Genomic DNA, 14,249 nt, shown 5'->3' on the forward strand with positions numbered 1-14,249 from the left:
CACTTGAAACCTAATTTCCCTCAGGGAACCTTACTGAACTGAACTGGTTCGTCTTTTGTACCAGAACAGATCTCCTTCGCCTTTTGTATAGCTATATTTCTCAAATTTTGCCAGTTTACGGCCATACTACCCTGAGAACGCCCGATCTCGTCTGATCTCGTAAGCTAAGCAGAGTCGTGGCTGGTTAGTACTTGGATGGGAGACCCCCTGGGAATACCAGGTGCTGTAAGCTTTTTGGTTTATTTCATTACAAAGAAAGAACAGACAGATCTTGTTGGTATCAAATGAGGTCAATGTATTGTCTTGTTAATTTTGTGGTTGGAGCTCACATTGGGTTGAGTTTGCAGCTTTCGTTTTCACCCAACTCTGTGCGTTTTAAATGGTGATTACCTCGTTAGCTGCCATTGACAGCACGACATGACCAGATCACTTGAAACCTAATTTCCCTCAGGGAACCTTACTGAACTGAACTGAACTGGTTCGTCTTTTGTACCAGAACAGATCTCCTTCGCCTTTTGTATAGCTATATTTCTCAAATTTTGCCAGTTTACGGCCATGCTATCCTGAGAACGCCCAATCTCGTCTTATCTCGTAAGCTAAGCAGAGTCGGAACTGGTTAGTACTTGGATGGGAGACCCCCTGGGAATACCAGGTGCTGTAAGCTTTTTGGTTTATTTCATTACAAAGAAAAAACAGACAGATCTTGTTGGTATCAACTGAGGTCAATGTATTGTCTTGTTAGTTTTGTGGTTGGAGCTCACATTGGGTTGAGTTTGCAGCTCTCGTTTTCACCCAACTCTGTGCGTTTTAAATGGTGATTACCTCGTTAGCTGCCATTGACTTCACGAGATGACCAGACCACTTGAAACCTAATTTCCCTCAGGGAACCCAACTGAACTGAACTGAACTGGTTCGTCTTTTGTACCAGAACGGATCTCCTTCGCCTTTTGTATAGCTATATTTCTCAAATTTTGCCAGCTTACGGCCATGCTACCCTGAGAACGCCCGATCTCGTCTGATCTCGTAAGCTAAGCAGAGTCGGGGCTGGTTAGTACTTGGATGGGAGACCCCCTGGGAATACCAGGTGCTGTAAGCTTTTTGGTTTATTTCATTACAAAGAAAGAACAGACAGATCTTGTTGGTATCAACTGAGGTCAATGTATTGTCTTGTTAATTTTGTGGTTGGAGCTCACATTGGGTTGAGTTTGCAGCTCTCGTTTTCACCCAACTCTGTGCGTTTTAAATGGTGATTACCTCGTTAGCTGCCATTGACAGCACGACATGACCAGATCACTTGAAACCTAATTTCCCTCAGGGAACCTTAATGAACTGAACTGAACTGGTTCGTCTTTTGTACCAGAACAGATCTCCTTCGCCTTTTGTATAGCTATATTTCTCAAATTTTGCCAGTTTACGGCCATACTACCCTGAGAACGCCCGATCTCGTCTGATCTCGTAAGCTAAGCAGGGTCGGGCCTGGTTAGTACTTGGATGGGAGACCGCCTGGGAATACCAGGTGCTGTAAGCTTTTTGGTGTATTTCATTACAAAGAAAGATCAGACAGATCTTGTTAGTATCAACTGAGGTCAATGTATTGTCTTGTTAGTTTTGTGGTTGGAGCTCACATTGGGTTGAGTTTGCAGCTCTCGTTTTCACCCAACTCTGTGCGTTTTAAATGGTGATTACCTCGTTAGCTGCCATTGACAGCACGACATGACCAGATCACTTGAAACCTAATTTCCCTCAGGGAACCTTACTGAACTGAACTGAACTGGTTCGTCTTTTGTACCAGAATGGATCTCCTTCGCCTTTTGTATAGCTATATTTCTCAAAATTTGCCAGCTTACGGCCATGCTACCCTGAGAACGCCCGATCTCGTCTGATCTCGTAAGCTAAGCAGAGTCGGGGCTGGTTAGTACTTGGATGGGAGACCCCCTGGGAATACCAGGTGCTGTAAGCTTTTTGGTTTATTTCGTTACAAAGAAAGAACAGACAGATCTTGTTGGTATCAACTGAGGTCAATGTATTGTCTTGTTAATTTTGTGGTTGGAGCTCACATTGGGTTGAGTTTGCAGCTCTCGTTTTCACCCAACTCTGTGCGTTTTAAATGGTGATTACCTCGTTAGCTGCCATTGACAGCACGACATGACCAGATCACTTGAAACCTAATTTCCCTCAGGGAACCTTAATGAACTGAACTGAACTGGTTCGTCTTTTGTACCAGAACAGATCTCCTTCGCCTTTTGTATAGCTATATTTCTCAAATTTTGCCAGTTTACGGCCATACTACCCTGAGAACGCCCGATCTCGTCTGATCTCGTAAGCTAAGCAGAGTCGTGGCTGGTTAGTACTTGGATGGGAGACCCCCTGGGAATACCAGGTGCTGTAAGCTTTTTGGTTTATTTCATTACAAAGAAAGAACAGACAGATCTTGTTGGTATCAACTGAGGTCAATGTATTGTCTTGTTAATTTTGTGGTTGGAGCTCACATTGGGTTGAGTTTGCAGCTCTCGTTTTCACCCAACTCTGTGCGTTTTAAATGGTGATTACCTCGTTAGCTGCCATTGACAGCACGACATGACCAGATCACTTGAAACCTAATTTCCCTCAGGGAACCTTAATGAACTGAACTGAACTGGTTCGTCTTTTGTACCAGAACAGATCTCCTTCGCCTTTTGTATAGCTATATTTCTCAAATTTTGCCAGTTTACGGCCATACTACCCTGAGAACGCCCGATCTCGTCTGATCTCGTAAGCTAAGCAGAGTCGTGGCTGGTTAGTACTTGGATGGGAGACCCCCTGGGAATACCAGGTGCTGTAAGCTTTTTGGTTTATTTCATTACAAAGAAAGAACAGACAGATCTTGTTGGTATCAACTGAGGTCAATGTATTGTCTTGTTAATTTTGTGGTTGGAGCTCACATTGGATTGAGTTTGCAGCTCTCGTTTTCACCCAACTCTGTGCGTTTTAAATGGTGATTACCTCGTTAGCTGCCATTGACAGCACGAGATGACCAGACCACTTGAAACCTAACTTCCCTCAGGGAACCTGACTGAACTGAACTGAACTGGTTCGTCTTTTGTACCAGAACACATCTCCTTCGCCTTTTGTATAGCTATATTTCTCAAATTTTGCCAGCTTACGGCCATACTATCCTGAGAACGCCCGATCTCGTCTGATCTCGGAAGCTAAGCAGGGTCGGGCCTGGTTAGTACTTGGATGGGAGACCGCCTGGGAATACCAGGTGCTGTAAGCTTTTTGGTGTATTTCATTACAAAGAAAGATCAGACAGATCTTGTTAGTATCAACTGAGGTCAATGTATTGTCTTGTTAGTTTTGTGGTTGGAGCTCACATTGGGTTGAGTTTGCAGCTCTCGTTTTCACCCAACTCTGTGCGTTTTAAATGGTGATTACCTCGTTAGCTGCCATTGACAGCACGACATGACCAGATCACTTGAAACCTAATTTCCCTCAGGGAACCTTACTGAACTGAACTGAACTGGTTCGTCTTTTGTACCAGAATGGATCTCCTTCGCCTTTTGTATAGCTATATTTCTCAAAATTTGCCAGCTTACGGCCATGCTACCCTGAGAACGCCCGATCTCGTCTGATCTCGTAAGCTAAGCAGAGTCGGGGCTGGTTAGTACTTGGATGGGAGACCCCCTGGGAATACCAGGTGCTGTAAGCTTTTTGGTTTATTTCGTTACAAAGAAAGAACAGACAGATCTTGTTGGTATCAACTGAGGTCAATGTATTGTCTTGTTAATTTTGTGGTTGGAGCTCACATTGGGTTGAGTTTGCAGCTCTCGTTTTCACCCAACTCTGTGCGTTTTAAATGGTGATTACCTCGTTAGCTGCCATTGACAGCACGACATGACCAGATCACTTGAAACCTAATTTCCCTCAGGGAACCTTAATGAACTGAACTGAACTGGTTCGTCTTTTGTACCAGAACAGATCTCCTTCGCCTTTTGTATAGCTATATTTCTCAAATTTTGCCAGTTTACGGCCATACTACCCTGAGAACGCCCGATCTCGTCTGATCTCGTAAGCTAAGCAGAGTCGTGGCTGGTTAGTACTTGGATGGGAGACCCCCTGGGAATACCAGGTGCTGTAAGCTTTTTGGTTTATTTCATTACAAAGAAAGAACAGACAGATCTTGTTGGTATCAACTTAGGTCAATGTATTGTCTTGTTAATTTTGTGGTTGGAGCTCACATTGGATTGAGTTTGCAGCTCTCGTTTTCACCCAACTCTGTGCGTTTTAAATGGTGATTACCTCGTTAGCTGCCATTGACAGCACGAGATGACCAGACCACTTGAAACCTAATTTCCCTCAGGGAACCCTACTGAACTGAACTGAACTGAACTGGTTCGTCTTTTGTACCAGAACAGATCTCCTTCGCCTTTTGTTTAGCTATATTTCTCAAATTTTGCCAGTTTACGGCCATGCTATCCTGAGAACGCCCAATCTCGTCTGATCTCGTAAGCTAAGCAGAGTCGGAACTGGTTAGTACTTGGATGGGAGACCCCCTGGGAATACCAGGTGCTGTAAGCTTTTTGGTTTATTTCATTACAAAGAAAAAACAGACAGATCTTGTTGGTATCAACTGAGGTCAATGTATTGTCTTGTTAATTTTGTGGTTGGAGCTCACATTGGGTTGAGTTTGCAGCTCTCGTTTTCACCCAACTCTGTGCGTTTTAAATGGTGATTACCTCGTTAGCTGCCATTGACAGCACGACATGACCAGATCACTTGAAACCTAATTTCCCTCAGGGAACCTTAATGAACTGAACTGAACTGGTTCGTCTTTTGTACCAGAACAGATCTCCTTCGCCTTTTGTATAGCTATATTTCTCAAATTTTGCCAGTTTACGGCCATACTACCCTGAGAACGCCCGATCTCGTCTGATCTCGTAAGCTAAGCAGAGTCGGGGCTGGTTAGTACTTGGATGGGAGACCCCCTGGGAATACCAGGTGCTGTAAGCTTTTTGGTTTATTTCATTACAAAGAAAGAACAGACAGATCTTGTTGGTATCAACTGAGGTCAATGTATTGTCTTGTTAATTTTGTGGTTGGAGCTCACATTGGGTTGAGTTTGCAGCTCTCGTTTTCACCCAACTCTGTGCGTTTTAAATGGTGATTACCTCGTTAGCTGCCATTGACAGCACGACATGACCAGATCACTTGAAACCTAATTTCCCTCAGGGAACCTTAATGAACTGAACTGAACTGGTTCGTCTTTTGTACCAGAACAGATCTCCTTCGCCTTTTGTATAGCTATATTTCTCAAATTTTGCCAGTTTACGGCCATACTACCCTGAGAACGCCCGATCTCGTCTGATCTCGTAAGCTAAGCAGAGTCGTGGCTGGTTAGTACTTGGATGGGAGACCCCCTGGGAATACCAGGTGCTGTAAGCTTTTTGGTTTATTTCATTACAAAGAAAGAACAGACAGATCTTGTTGGTATCAACTGAGGTCAATGTATTGTCTTGTTAATTTTGTGGTTGGAGCTCACATTGGATTGAGTTTGCAGCTCTCGTTTTCACCCAACTCTGTGCGTTTTAAATGGTGATTACCTCGTTAGCTGCCATTGACAGCACGAGATGACCAGACCACTTGAAACCTAACTTCCCTCAGGGAACCTGACTGAACTGAACTGAACTGGTTCGTCTTTTGTACCAGAACACATCTCCTTCGCCTTTTGTATAGCTATATTTCTCAAATTTTGCCAGCTTACGGCCATACTATCCTGAGAACGCCCGATCTCGTCTGATCTCGGAAGCTAAGCAGGGTCGGGCCTGGTTAGTACTTGGATGGGAGACCGCCTGGGAATACCAGGTGCTGTAAGCTTTTTGGTGTATTTCATTACAAAGAAAGATCAGACAGATCTTGTTAGTATCAACTGAGGTCAATGTATTGTCTTGTTAGTTTTGTGGTTGGAGCTCACATTGGGTTGAGTTTGCAGCTCTCGTTTTCACCCAACTCTGTGCGTTTTAAATGGTGATTACCTCGTTAGCTGCCATTGACAGCACGACATGACCAGATCACTTGAAACCTAATTTCCCTCAGGGAACCTTACTGAACTGAACTGAACTGGTTCGTCTTTTGTACCAGAATGGATCTCCTTCGCCTTTTGTATAGCTATATTTCTCAAAATTTGCCAGCTTACGGCCATGCTACCCTGAGAACGCCCGATCTCGTCTGATCTCGTAAGCTAAGCAGAGTCGGGGCTGGTTAGTACTTGGATGGGAGACCCCCTGGGAATACCAGGTGCTGTAAGCTTTTTGGTTTATTTCGTTACAAAGAAAGAACAGACAGATCTTGTTGGTATCAACTTAGGTCAATGTATTGTCTTGTTAATTTTGTGGTTGGAGCTCACATTGGGTTGAGTTTGCAGCTCTCGTTTTCACCCAACTCTGTGCGTTTTAAATGGTGATTACCTCGTTAGCTGCCATTGACAGCACGACATGACCAGATCACTTGAAACCTAATTTCCCTCAGGGAACCTTAATGAACTGAACTGAACTGGTTCGTCTTTTGTACCAGAACAGATCTCCTTCGCCTTTTGTATAGCTATATTTCTCAAATTTTGCCAGTTTACGGCCATACTACCCTGAGAACGCCCGATCTCGTCTGATCTCGTAAGCTAAGCAGAGTCGTGGCTGGTTAGTACTTGGATGGGAGACCCCCTGGGAATACCAGGTGCTGTAAGCTTTTTGGTTTATTTCATTACAAAGAAAGAACAGACAGATCTTGTTGGTATCAACTTAGGTCAATGTATTGTCTTGTTAATTTTGTGGTTGGAGCTCACATTGGATTGAGTTTGCAGCTCTCGTTTTCACCCAACTCTGTGCGTTTTAAATGGTGATTACCTCGTTAGCTGCCATTGACAGCACGAGATGACCAGACCACTTGAAACCTAATTTCCCTCAGGGAACCCTACTGAACTGAACTGAACTGAACTGGTTCGTCTTTTGTACCAGAACAGATCTCCTTCGCCTTTTGTTTAGCTATATTTCTCAAATTTTGCCAGTTTACGGCCATGCTATCCTGAGAACGCCCAATCTCGTCTGATCTCGTAAGCTAAGCAGAGTCGGAACTGGTTAGTACTTGGATGGGAGACCCCCTGGGAATACCAGGTGCTGTAAGCTTTTTGGTTTATTTCATTACAAAGAAAAAACAGACAGATCTTGTTGGTATCAACTGAGGTCAATGTATTGTCTTGTTAGTTTTGTGGTTGGAGCTCACATTGGGTTGAGTTTGCAGCTCTCGTTTTCACCCAACTCTGTGCGTTTTAAATGGTGATTACCTCGTTAGCTGCCATTGACTTCACGAGATGACCAGACCACTTGAAACCTAATTTCCCTCAGGGAACCCAACTGAACTGAACTGAACTGGTTCGTCTTTTGTACCAGAACGGATCTCCTTCGCCTTTTGTATAGCTATATTTCTCAAATTTTGCCAGCTTACGGCCATGCTACCCTGAGAACGCCCGATCTCGTCTGATCTCGTAAGCTAAGCAGAGTCGGGGCTGGTTAGTACTTGGATGGGAGACCCCCTGGGAATACCAGGTGCTGTAAGCTTTTTGGTTTATTTCGTTACAAAGAAAGAACAGACAGATCTTGTTGGTATCAACTGAGGTCAATGTATTGTCTTGTTAATTTTGTGGTTGGAGCTCACATTGGGTTGAGTTTGCAGCTCTCGTTTTCACCCAACTCTGTGCGTTTTAAATGGTGATTACCTCGTTAGCTGCCATTGACAGCACGACATGACCAGATCACTTGAAACCTAATTTCCCTCAGGGAACCTTAATGAACTGAACTGAACTGGTTCGTCTTTTGTACCAGAACAGATCTCCTTCGCCTTTTGTATAGCTATATTTCTCAAATTTTGCCAGTTTACGGCCATACTACCCTGAGAACGCCCGATCTCGTCTGATCTCGTAAGCTAAGCAGAGTCGTGGCTGGTTAGTACTTGGATGGGAGACCCCCTGGGAATACCAGGTGCTGTAAGCTTTTTGGTTTATTTCATTACAAAGAAAGAACAGACAGATCTTGTTGGTATCAACTGAGGTCAATGTATTGTCTTGTTAATTTTGTGGTTGGAGCTCACATTGGATTGAGTTTGCAGCTCTCGTTTTCACCCAACTCTGTGCGTTTTAAATGGTGATTACCTCGTTAGCTGCCATTGACAGCACGAGATGACCAGACCACTTGAAACCTAATTTCCCTCAGGGAACCCTACTGAACTGAACTGAACTGAACTGGTTCGTCTTTTGTACCAGAACAGATCTCCTTCGCCTTTTGTATAGCTATATTTCTCAAATTTTGCCAGCTTACGGCCATACTACCCTGAGAACGCCCGATCTCGTCTGATCTCGGAAGCTAAGCAGGGTCGGGCCTGGTTAGTACTTGGATGGGAGACCGCCTGGGAATACCAGGTGCTGTAAGCTTTTTGGTGTATTTCATTACAAAGAAAGATCAGACAGATCTTGTTAGTATCAACTGAGGTCAATGTATTGTCTTGTTAGTTTTGTGGTTGGAGCTCACATTGGGTTGAGTTTGCAGCTCTCGTTTTCACCCAACTCTGTGCGTTTTAAATGGTGATTACCTCGTTAGCTGCCATTGACAGCACGACATGACCAGATCACTTGAAACCTAATTTCCCTCAGGGAACCTTACTGAACTGAACTGAACTGGTTCATCTTTTGTACCAGAACGGATCTCCTTCGCCTTTTGTATAGCTATATTTCACAAGTTTTGCCAGCTTACGGCCATACTACCCTGAGAATGCCCGATCTCGTCTGATCTCGGAAGCTAAGCAGGGTCGGGCCTGGTTAGTACTTGGATGGGAGACCGCCTGGGAATACCAGGTGCTGTAAGCTTTTTGGTTTATTTCATGACAAAGAAAGAACAGACAGATCTTGTTGGTATCAACTGAGGTCGATGTACTGTCTTGTTAGTTTTGTGGTTGGAGCTCACATCGGGTTGAGTTTGCAGCTCTCGTCTTCACCCAACTCTGTGCGTTTTAAATGGTGATTACCTCGTTAGCTGCCATTGACAGCACGAGATGACCAGACCACTTGAAACCTAATTTCACTCAGGGAACCTTACTGAACTGGTTCATCTTTTGTACCAGAACAGATCTCCTTCGCCTTTTGTATAGCTATATTTCACAAGCTTTGCCAGCTTACGGCCATACTACCCTGAGAACGCCCGATCTCGTCTGATCTCGGAAGCTAAGCAGGGTCGGGCCTGGTTAGTACTTGGATGGGAGACCGCCTGGGAATACCAGGTGCTGTAAGCTTTTTTGTTTATTTCATGACAAAGAAAGAACAGACAGATCTTGTTGGTATCAACTGAGGTCGATGTACTGTCTTGTTAGTTTTGTGGTTGGAGCTCACATCGGGTTGAGTTTGCAGCTCTCGTCTTCACCCAACTCTGTGCGTTTTAAATGGTGATTACCTCGTTAGCTGCCATTGACAGCACGAGATGACCAGACCACTTGAAACCTAATTTCACTCAGGGAACCTTACTGAACTGGTTCATCTTTTGTACCAGAACAGATCTCCTTCGCCTTTTGTATAGCTATATTTCACAAGCTTTGCCAGCTTACGGCCATACTACCCTGAGAACGCCCGATCTCGTCTGATCTCGGAAGCTAAGCAGGGTCGGGCCTGGTTAGTACTTGGATGGGAGACCGCCTGGGAATACCAGGTGCTGTAAGCTTTTTGGTTTATTTCATGACAAAGAAAGAACAGACAGATCTTGTTGGTATCAACTGAGGTCAATGTACTGTCTTGTTAGTTTTGTGGTTGGAGCTCACATTTGGTTGAGTTTGCAGCTCTCGTTTTCACCCAACTCTGTGCGTTTTAGATGGTGATTACCTCGTTAGCTGCCATTGACAGCACGAGATGACCAGACCACTTGAAACCTAACTTCCCTCAGGGAACCTGACTGAACTGAACTGAACTGGTTCGTCTTTTGTACCAGAACACATCTCCTTCGCCTTTTGTATAGCTATATTTCTCAAATTTTAGGACATACTACCCAGAGAATGCCTGATCTCGTCTGATCTCGGAAGCTAAGCAAGGTCGGGCCTGGTTAGTACTTGGATGGGAGACAGCCTGGGAATACCAGGTGCTATAAGCTTTTTGGTTTATTTTATTACAAAGAAAGAACAGACAAATCTTGTTGGTATCAACTGAGGTCAATGAATTGTCTTGTTAGTTTTGTGGTTGGAGCTCACATTGGGTTGCGTTTGCAGCTCTCGTTTTCACCCAACTCTGTGCGTTTTAAATGGTGATTACCTCGTTAGCTGCCATTGGCAGCACGACATGACCAGATCACTTGAAACCTAATTTCCCTCAGGGAACCTTACTGAACTGAACTGAACTGGTTCGTCTTTTGTACCAGAACAGATCTCCTTCGCCTTTTGTATAGCTATATTTCTCAAATTTTGCCAGGTTACGGCCATACTACCCTGAGAACGCCCGATCTCGTCTGATCTCGTAAGCTAAGCAGGGCCGGGCCTGGTTAGTACTTGGATGGGAGACCGCCTGGGAATACCAGGTGCTGTAAGCTTTTTGGTTTATTTCATTACAAAGAAAGAACAGACAGATCTTGTTGGTATCAACTGAGGTCAATGTATTGTCTTGTTAGTTTTGTGTTTGGAGCTCACATTGGGTTGAGTTTGCAGCTCTCGTTTTCACCCAACTCTGTGCGTTTTAAATGGTGATTACCTCGTTAGCTGCCATTGGCAGCACGACATGACCAGATCACTTGAAACCTAATTTCCCTCAGGGAACCTTACTGAACTGAACTGAACTGAACTGGTTCGTCTTTTGTACCAGAACAGATCTCCTTCGCCTTTTGTATAGCTATATTTCTCAAATTTTGCCAGCTTACGGCCATACTACCCTGAGAACGCCCGATCTCGTCTGATCTCGGAAGCTAAGCAGGGTCGGGCCTGGTTAGTACTTGGATGGGAGACCGCCTGGGAATACCAGGTGCTGTAAGCTTTTTGGTGTATTTCATTACAAAGAAAGATCAGACAGATCTTGTTAGTATCAACTGAGGTCAATGTATTGTCTTGTTAGTTTTGTGGTTGGAGCTCACATTGGGTTGAGTTTGCAGCTCTCGTTTTCACCCAACTCTGTGCGTTTTAAATGGTGATTACCTCGTTAGCTGCCATTGACAGCACGACATGACCAGATCACTTGAAACCTAATTTCCCTCAGGGAACCTTACTGAACTGAACTGAACTGGTTCATCTTTTGTACCAGAACAGATCTCCTTCGCCTTTTGTATAGCTATATTTCACAAGTTTTGCCAGCTTACGGCCATACTACCCTGAGAATGCCCGATCTCGTCTGATCTCGGAAGCTAAGCAGGGTCGGGCCTGGTTAGTACTTGGATGGGAGACCGCCTGGGAATACCAGGTGCTGTAAGCTTTTTGGTTTATTTCATGACAAAGAAAGAACAGACAGATCTTGTTGGTATCAACTGAGGTCGATGTACTGTCTTGTTAGTTTTGTGGTTGGAGCTCACATCGGGTTGAGTTTGCAGCTCTCGTCTTCACCCAACTCTGTGCGTTTTAAATGGTGATTACCTCGTTAGCTGCCATTGACAGCACGAGATGACCAGACCACTTGAAACCTAATTTCACTCAGGGAACCTTACTGAACTGGTTCATCTTTTGTACCAGAACAGATCTCCTTCGCCTTTTGTATAGCTATATTTCACAAGCTTTGCCAGCTTACGGCCATACTACCCTGAGAACGCCCGATCTCGTCTGATCTCGGAAGCTAAGCAGGGTCGGGCCTGGTTAGTACTTGGATGGGAGACCGCCTGGGAATACCAGGTGCTGTAAGCTTTTTGGTTTATTTCATGACAAAGAAAGAACAGACAGATCTTGTTGGTATCAACTGAGGTCGATGTACTGTCTTGTTAGTTTTGTGGTTGGAGCTCACATCGGGTTGAGTTTGCAGCTCTCGTCTTCACCCAACTCTGTGCGTTTTAAATGGTGATTACCTCGTTAGCTGCCATTGACAGCACGAGATGACCAGACCACTTGAAACCTAATTTCACTCAGGGAACCTTACTGAACTGGTTCATCTTTTGTACCAGAACAGATCTCCTTCGCCTTTTGTATAGCTATATTTCACAAGCTTTGCCAGCTTACGGCCATACTACCCTGAGAACGCCGGATCTCGTCTGATCTCGGAAGCTAAGCAGGGTCGGGCCTGGTTAGTACTTGGATGGGAGACCGCCTGGGAATACCAGGTGCTGTAAGCTTTTTGGTTTATTTCATGACAAAGAAAGAACAGACAGATCTTGTTGGTATCAACTGAGGTCAATGTACTGTCTTGTTAGTTTTGTGGTTGGAGCTCACATTTGGTTGAGTTTGCAGCTCTCGTTTTCACCCAACTCTGTGCGTTTTAGATGGTGATTACCTCGTTAGCTGCCATTGACAGCACGAGATGACCAGACCACTTGAAACCTAACTTCCCTCAGGGAACCTGACTGAACTGAACTGAACTGGTTCGTCTTTTGTACCAGAACACATCTCCTTCGCCTTTTGTATAGCTATATTTCTCAAATTTTAGGACATACTACCCAGAGAATGCCTGATCTCGTCTGATCTCGGAAGCTAAGCAAGGTCGGGCCTGGTTAGTACTTGGATGGGAGACAGCCTGGGAATACCAGGTGCTATAAGCTTTTTGGTTTATTTTATTACAAAGAAAGAACAGACAAATCTTGTTGGTATCAACTGAGGTCAATGAATTGTCTTGTTAGTTTTGTGGTTGGAGCTCACATTGGGTTGCGTTTGCAGCTCTCGTTTTCACCCAACTCTGTGCGTTTTAAATGGTGATTACCTCGTTAGCTGCCATTGGCAGCACGACATGACCAGATCACTTGAAACCTAATTTCCCTCAGGGAACCTTACTGAACTGAACTGAACTGGTTCGTCTTTTGTACCAGAACAGATCTCCTTCGCCTTTTGTATAGCTATATTTCTCAAATTTTGCCAGGTTACGGCCATACTACCCTGAGAACGCCCGATCTCGTCTGATCTCGTAAGCTAAGCAGGGCCGGGCCTGGTTAGTACTTGGATGGGAGACCGCCTGGGAATACCAGGTGCTGTAAGCTTTTTGGTTTATTTCATTACAAAGAAAGAACAGACAGATCTTGTTGGTATCAACTGAGGTCAATGTATTGTCTTGTTAGTTTTGTGTTTGGAGCTCACATTGGGTTGAGTTTGCAGCTCTCGTTTTCACCCAACTCTGTGCGTTTTAAATGGTGATTACCTCGTTAGCTGCCATTGGCAGCACGACATGACCAGATCACTTGAAACCTAATTTCCCTCAGGGAACCTTACTGAACTGAACTGAACTGAACTGGTTCGTCTTTTGTACCAGAACAGATCTCCTTCGCCTTTTGTATAGCTATATTTCTCAAATTTTGCCAGCTTACGGCCATACTACCCTGAGAACGCCCGATCTCGTCTGATCTCGTAAGCTAAGCAGGGTCGGGCCTGGTTTGTACTTGGATGGGAGACTGCCTGGGAATACCAGGTGCTGTAAGCTTTTTGGTTTATTTCATTACAAAGAAAGAACAGACAGATCTTGTTGGTATCAAATGAGGTCAATGTATTGTCTTGTTAATTTTGTGGTTGGAGCTCACATTGGGTTGAGTTTGCAGCTTTCGTTTTCACCCAACTCTGTGCGTTTTAAATGGTGATTACCTCGTTAGCTGCCATTGACAGCACGACATGACCAGATCACTTTAAACCTAATTTCCCTCAGGGAACCTTACTGAACTGAACTGAACTGGTTCGTCTTTTGTACCAGAACAGATCTCCTTCGCCTTTTGTATAGCTATATTTCTCAAATTTTGCCAGTTTACGTCCATGCTATCCTGAGAACGCCCAATCTCGTCTTATCTCGTAAGCTAAGCAGAGTCGGAACTGGTTAGTACTTGGATGGGAGACCCCCTGGGAATACCAGGTGCTGTAAGCTTTTTGGTTTATTTCATTACAAAGAAAAAACAGACAGATCTTGTTGGTATCAACTGAGGTCAATGTATTGTCTTGTTAGTTTTGTGGTTGGAGCTCACATTGGGTTGAGTTTGCAGCTCTCGTTTTCACCCAACTCTGTGCGTTTTAAATGGTGATTACCTCGTTAGCTGCCATTGACTTCACGAGATGACCAGACCACTTGAAACCTAATTTCCCTCAGGGAACCC

General features: G+C 44.4%; 14 non-coding genes and 18 pseudogenes across 14 annotated transcripts; all 32 read left to right on the forward strand.

The window, feature by feature from the left end:
* Positions 1-113: 113 nt before the first annotated feature.
* Positions 114-232, forward strand: LOC130925685 (uncharacterized; annotated as a pseudogene).
* Positions 233-545: 313 nt separating this feature from the next.
* LOC130925765 (uncharacterized) lies at positions 546-664 on the forward strand (annotated as a pseudogene).
* Positions 665-977: 313 nt separating this feature from the next.
* LOC130925600 (uncharacterized) lies at positions 978-1,096 on the forward strand (annotated as a pseudogene).
* Positions 1,097-1,409: 313 nt separating this feature from the next.
* On the forward strand, positions 1,410-1,528 carry LOC130925246 (5S ribosomal RNA). The gene has a single exon (XR_009065532.1). It is a non-coding gene; the product is annotated as a 5S ribosomal RNA (ribosomal RNA).
* Positions 1,529-1,841: 313 nt separating this feature from the next.
* Positions 1,842-1,960, forward strand: LOC130925601 (uncharacterized; annotated as a pseudogene).
* Positions 1,961-2,273: 313 nt separating this feature from the next.
* Positions 2,274-2,392, forward strand: LOC130925686 (uncharacterized; annotated as a pseudogene).
* A 313-nt stretch (positions 2,393-2,705) lies between these two features.
* On the forward strand, positions 2,706-2,824 carry LOC130925688 (uncharacterized; annotated as a pseudogene).
* Positions 2,825-3,137: 313 nt separating this feature from the next.
* LOC130924731 (5S ribosomal RNA) lies at positions 3,138-3,256 on the forward strand. The gene has a single exon (XR_009065030.1). It is a non-coding gene; the product is annotated as a 5S ribosomal RNA (ribosomal RNA).
* Positions 3,257-3,569: 313 nt separating this feature from the next.
* LOC130925602 (uncharacterized) lies at positions 3,570-3,688 on the forward strand (annotated as a pseudogene).
* Positions 3,689-4,001: 313 nt separating this feature from the next.
* On the forward strand, positions 4,002-4,120 carry LOC130925689 (uncharacterized; annotated as a pseudogene).
* Positions 4,121-4,438: 318 nt separating this feature from the next.
* Positions 4,439-4,557, forward strand: LOC130925724 (uncharacterized; annotated as a pseudogene).
* Positions 4,558-4,870: 313 nt separating this feature from the next.
* On the forward strand, positions 4,871-4,989 carry LOC130925543 (uncharacterized; annotated as a pseudogene).
* A 313-nt stretch (positions 4,990-5,302) lies between these two features.
* Positions 5,303-5,421, forward strand: LOC130925690 (uncharacterized; annotated as a pseudogene).
* A 313-nt stretch (positions 5,422-5,734) lies between these two features.
* On the forward strand, positions 5,735-5,853 carry LOC130924732 (5S ribosomal RNA). Its single transcript, XR_009065031.1, has one exon. It is a non-coding gene; the product is annotated as a 5S ribosomal RNA (ribosomal RNA).
* Positions 5,854-6,166: 313 nt separating this feature from the next.
* Positions 6,167-6,285, forward strand: LOC130925603 (uncharacterized; annotated as a pseudogene).
* Positions 6,286-6,598: 313 nt separating this feature from the next.
* Positions 6,599-6,717, forward strand: LOC130925691 (uncharacterized; annotated as a pseudogene).
* A 318-nt stretch (positions 6,718-7,035) lies between these two features.
* On the forward strand, positions 7,036-7,154 carry LOC130925725 (uncharacterized; annotated as a pseudogene).
* Positions 7,155-7,467: 313 nt separating this feature from the next.
* LOC130925604 (uncharacterized) lies at positions 7,468-7,586 on the forward strand (annotated as a pseudogene).
* Positions 7,587-7,899: 313 nt separating this feature from the next.
* Positions 7,900-8,018, forward strand: LOC130925692 (uncharacterized; annotated as a pseudogene).
* A 318-nt stretch (positions 8,019-8,336) lies between these two features.
* Positions 8,337-8,455, forward strand: LOC130926159 (5S ribosomal RNA). The gene has a single exon (XR_009066178.1). It is a non-coding gene; the product is annotated as a 5S ribosomal RNA (ribosomal RNA).
* Positions 8,456-8,768: 313 nt separating this feature from the next.
* LOC130924710 (5S ribosomal RNA) lies at positions 8,769-8,887 on the forward strand. Its single transcript, XR_009065009.1, has one exon. It is a non-coding gene; the product is annotated as a 5S ribosomal RNA (ribosomal RNA).
* Positions 8,888-9,190: 303 nt separating this feature from the next.
* On the forward strand, positions 9,191-9,309 carry LOC130926160 (5S ribosomal RNA). The gene has a single exon (XR_009066179.1). It is a non-coding gene; the product is annotated as a 5S ribosomal RNA (ribosomal RNA).
* Positions 9,310-9,612: 303 nt separating this feature from the next.
* On the forward strand, positions 9,613-9,731 carry LOC130926161 (5S ribosomal RNA). The gene has a single exon (XR_009066180.1). It is a non-coding gene; the product is annotated as a 5S ribosomal RNA (ribosomal RNA).
* Positions 9,732-10,035: 304 nt separating this feature from the next.
* LOC130925785 (uncharacterized) lies at positions 10,036-10,154 on the forward strand (annotated as a pseudogene).
* A 313-nt stretch (positions 10,155-10,467) lies between these two features.
* Positions 10,468-10,586, forward strand: LOC130925426 (5S ribosomal RNA). The gene has a single exon (XR_009065706.1). It is a non-coding gene; the product is annotated as a 5S ribosomal RNA (ribosomal RNA).
* Positions 10,587-10,904: 318 nt separating this feature from the next.
* On the forward strand, positions 10,905-11,023 carry LOC130926163 (5S ribosomal RNA). The gene has a single exon (XR_009066182.1). It is a non-coding gene; the product is annotated as a 5S ribosomal RNA (ribosomal RNA).
* A 313-nt stretch (positions 11,024-11,336) lies between these two features.
* Positions 11,337-11,455, forward strand: LOC130924711 (5S ribosomal RNA). The gene has a single exon (XR_009065010.1). It is a non-coding gene; the product is annotated as a 5S ribosomal RNA (ribosomal RNA).
* A 303-nt stretch (positions 11,456-11,758) lies between these two features.
* Positions 11,759-11,877, forward strand: LOC130926164 (5S ribosomal RNA). The gene has a single exon (XR_009066183.1). It is a non-coding gene; the product is annotated as a 5S ribosomal RNA (ribosomal RNA).
* A 303-nt stretch (positions 11,878-12,180) lies between these two features.
* LOC130925120 (5S ribosomal RNA) lies at positions 12,181-12,299 on the forward strand. Its single transcript, XR_009065408.1, has one exon. It is a non-coding gene; the product is annotated as a 5S ribosomal RNA (ribosomal RNA).
* Positions 12,300-12,603: 304 nt separating this feature from the next.
* Positions 12,604-12,722, forward strand: LOC130925786 (uncharacterized; annotated as a pseudogene).
* Positions 12,723-13,035: 313 nt separating this feature from the next.
* LOC130925427 (5S ribosomal RNA) lies at positions 13,036-13,154 on the forward strand. The gene has a single exon (XR_009065707.1). It is a non-coding gene; the product is annotated as a 5S ribosomal RNA (ribosomal RNA).
* Positions 13,155-13,472: 318 nt separating this feature from the next.
* On the forward strand, positions 13,473-13,591 carry LOC130925468 (5S ribosomal RNA). The gene has a single exon (XR_009065746.1). It is a non-coding gene; the product is annotated as a 5S ribosomal RNA (ribosomal RNA).
* The last annotated feature ends 658 nt before the right edge of the window (positions 13,592-14,249 follow it).

This window comes from Corythoichthys intestinalis, chromosome 11 (genome assembly GCF_030265065.1).
Source record: "Corythoichthys intestinalis isolate RoL2023-P3 chromosome 11, ASM3026506v1, whole genome shotgun sequence".
Taxonomy (NCBI): domain Eukaryota; kingdom Metazoa; phylum Chordata; class Actinopteri; order Syngnathiformes; family Syngnathidae; genus Corythoichthys; species Corythoichthys intestinalis.